The following is a 3,598-nucleotide window of genomic DNA, read 5'->3' as shown; positions in this document are numbered from 1 at the left end:
AGGTGGCAGAGGCTGGCATGAACATTGTAAGAGCCTGGGTTGTGCTTTTTTTTTTTTTCCTTCTTCTTCCGTTTTCCTCGGAGCCACGAGGAGCTAGGAAGGCAGAGAGAGGCTAGAACCCACACACATCCCAGCATGCCCTCCGTGCCCTGCCGAGCAGCTCGACTTGTCTGCTGCTTCTGAGCAGCTGGAAAAATGTCAAACTGTCACCCGTGATTAAAGTGGGATTTTCCAAAGGTTTCAACAACATTTCCGAATTCAAGGCCTTATTCCTCCTGCAGAACACGCATCCGCGCAGCATCCCCTGAACCCCTGCACCTCGAGCCCTGGCTCTCAGCCGTTCTCCGCTCCGGGCTGCCACGGCAGTGCAGGGGCAGGCCTGGCCTTGGCTGGGGTTTCCTTTGCAGCTTCAGGCAGATCCTCCTGGCTGCTTCCACCCAGCAGCGGGGGGAGCACATGCAAAGGCCCGGTGCACTCCGAGAATGCACGGAGCTCGGGACTGTGATGCTGGTGGGTCCCTAAGCCCAGGGCTGGGTCCCTGCACGGCTGCCTCGTCCACTTCTGTGTGCAGATCCGTTACCGCACCTTCAGGGCTCGGGGCCAAATGAAAATGTGGGCCCCTTTGTTCTAAAGCAGTGGTGCTCAACCTTCCGAATGCCGCGACCCTTTAATACAGCTCCTCATGTTGTGGTGACCCCCAATTCCATTGTTACAAATTGAACATAATTAAAGCATAGTGATTAATCACAAAACAATATGTAATTAGATATGTGTTTTCTGATGGTCTGACAGACATGGTACCTGGGACACTAGGCCACTCCCATCAATAGTAGAGTAGATAGACATTGTACCTGGGACACTAGGCCACTCCCATCAATAATAGCGTAGATAGACATGGTACCTGGAACACTAGGCCACTCCCGTCAACAGTAGAGCAGACAGACATGGTACCTGCGACACTAGGCCACTCCCGCCAACAGTAGAGTAGACACATGGTACCTGGGACACTAAATATATATACACACAATATACATATCTGAGCTACAGCTACAGACCTGAGTGTGAATCTTGACTCTGCCACTTACCAGCTATGCGACCTAAGGCAAGTGATTTAACTTCTCTGTGAGTCAGTCCTCTTTTTCTATAAAATGAAGGAACCAACAGTGAGGTAACACACATAAAGGGCTTAAAAACACACATGGCGGTACTGAGTGTTACGCACGTGTCACCTTTCATGGTTGGGAACATGATAGAGGAAGTAGTATATCCCTATAGAATAACAAAAGGGAAGGTGGCTTTTAAAAAAATGTTAAATCCATAACTGTATGCCCAACCACTGAATATGTGCTCTACGCTCTTTATGTGTATTAAGTCATTTAATCCTCCTGAGAGGAAAAAAATATTCTCAGCTCAATTTAAGTCTCATGGAAAGGGCTTACAACTGTAATTAAATCATTAAATTCTTGTCTACGCTTCACAGAGCGGAGAGAAATTAACTTCCCACCAACCTCATTTTCTATTACACTCACTAATCTACACACACACACACACACACACCGGGACCTCCAGAAGTCATTCCCAGGTAAGCAACATGGCTAAAATGTGTTAACGTGGCTTGGCTTTAGTTGTTTGTTTTTAATCTTTTACAATCTCCTTTCATGGTGAGTAATAGCTACTTTTCAATGTACAGCAATAGTATCAAGTGTTCTTTCCCCAAAACACGTGTGTGAGTATTTAAAATGAGTCCGTTTCGGGGGAAATGTTAAGCAAACAATCGTGGCGGTGGGCCCCCAGGACTGGAAGGTGGGGAGGCTCCACACTGCACAGTTCCAGCCCAGGTCAGATCGGGGGTGTTTTCTCCTTGAACGGAGAGCTCTCCACTCTCCTCGGTGCAGCTGGAAGAGAACAGGGTGTAGTACAACCCTCTGATGTCCACAGGTCCCCCCCTCGACTGTGTGTAGAGCCAGGGTGCCATGCTCTCTGCCTTTCCAGCAAGGAGCACTGTGGGTTCTCTCTGAGCCCAGCTCAGCGTGTGGCCCTGGAAGCTCCTGCGTCAGAAACCTTCACCCACCTGAGGGGCGAGCCTGGGTCCTGTCTCCCGCCCTTCAGAGCTTCTCCGTCCTCTCTTGAATGACTAGGGCAGCTCTGCCCAGCTGAGCCCAGGCTGGAGAGGGCTCCCCACTGCTGAAGGGCCTGCAAGCCACTCCCCTGACCAAGGGATGCCCATGGCCTCCAAGATTAGCAAGGAGTAAGCCGATTGGGTACACATAGCGGCTGCTTTTGATCCTGAAGCATCACAAGGAATTAGCGAACAATGTGCTGGCCTTAGACAGCGTGGTGAGGCACTCATTTCCTGGTGGCCTCCATCACCCGCCTGGAAACACCAGGGAGGGGGCTCAGAGGCCCAAGGACTGGGGCAGGAAGGCACCTTCCAGAGAGGTGGGGTTTCCATAATGAGGCTTTAATGAGGGGCGCTGGCGGGCCTTTGTGGAGAAGCCCAAGGGGGTGCCGCCTGGCTTAGCTCTGAGAAGTCACTTCTTCCCCGGGGGCCCCCCAGCACCCGGAGCCCCTTGAGGGCCAGCTGTGGCCCCCAGGACGGGTGCCCACTGCCAAGCTCTCTGGGGCCTGCGCTACCCTGCCACCATGGCCCTTTGGAACTGCAGCAAGAAACCCAGCATTTCCATGCAACAATGCAAATGCGCTCATTACCATCTCCTCAATATGCATGAAGAAAGGCGCTAGGCTGGCCAAGGCTCAGGATCACCGGGGCTCTGGCCTTGGCATCCAATAAGGAGACAAATTCATCTGCCCAGAGAGATGAGGAGGGGGCGCCGAGGGGAAAGCCAAAAGCCGATCCAAGGAGGGAGGGGGCAGATCTGGGGCAGGAAGAGGAGAAGAGAGAAAATACATGCGCGAACAGGAGAACCTGAGAGACAGACCACCACATGGGAAAAGGAAACAGGAGAGATTAGAATGAGAGACAGGGGAGGAAAGACAGGATGAGAGAAGAGGCTGGGGAGAGGGACACAGGCCCGGAGTCAGGGAGAGGAAAAAAGGGAGGATATAAAATAAGGGAAGAGAAGGGGTCGCCACCCACAGGTTGAGAACCTCTGTTCTAGAGTGACTTAAGAATTTCAAGATGGCAACCTCAGAGCATTAAACCGTGTGTGGGGTGCTTCTAAGAATGGGGGGTGGGGGGGAGGGGGAGACACTGTGCCCAGGTGACGCAGACCTGGAACCAGGCCTGCCTGTGTGCATGGGACCCCTGTCAGTGCTCAAACACCACGCCCTGAAGGCACCGTTTGCCATTATCATGACCCCTCTGAGCTTACATTTGGGCTCAACCCTCTCCAATGTGTCTGTGGCCTGAGGCAACCCCTGATTGGCCCCCTCTGGAGCAAGGCAACTCCTCACTGCGTCTTTAAGGTTCTGAGATTTCCCAAGAGTGAGGACGGGAAGAAAGCAGGCCCCTATTCAGTAAACTCACACAGGGAGACGGAACCAAGAAAAGGCAAGATGCAGGCCCGAGCACCCACCGCCAGGCCCTGGCAGGGATCCTGGGTGCGTGACCTCCCTGGTGGTTCTGCCGGTCCTCTCC

Source organism: Myotis davidii, unplaced genomic scaffold (genome assembly GCF_000327345.1).
Source record: "Myotis davidii unplaced genomic scaffold, ASM32734v1 scaffold328, whole genome shotgun sequence".
Taxonomy (NCBI): domain Eukaryota; kingdom Metazoa; phylum Chordata; class Mammalia; order Chiroptera; family Vespertilionidae; genus Myotis; species Myotis davidii.
This window is presented reverse-complemented; position numbering follows the sequence as displayed.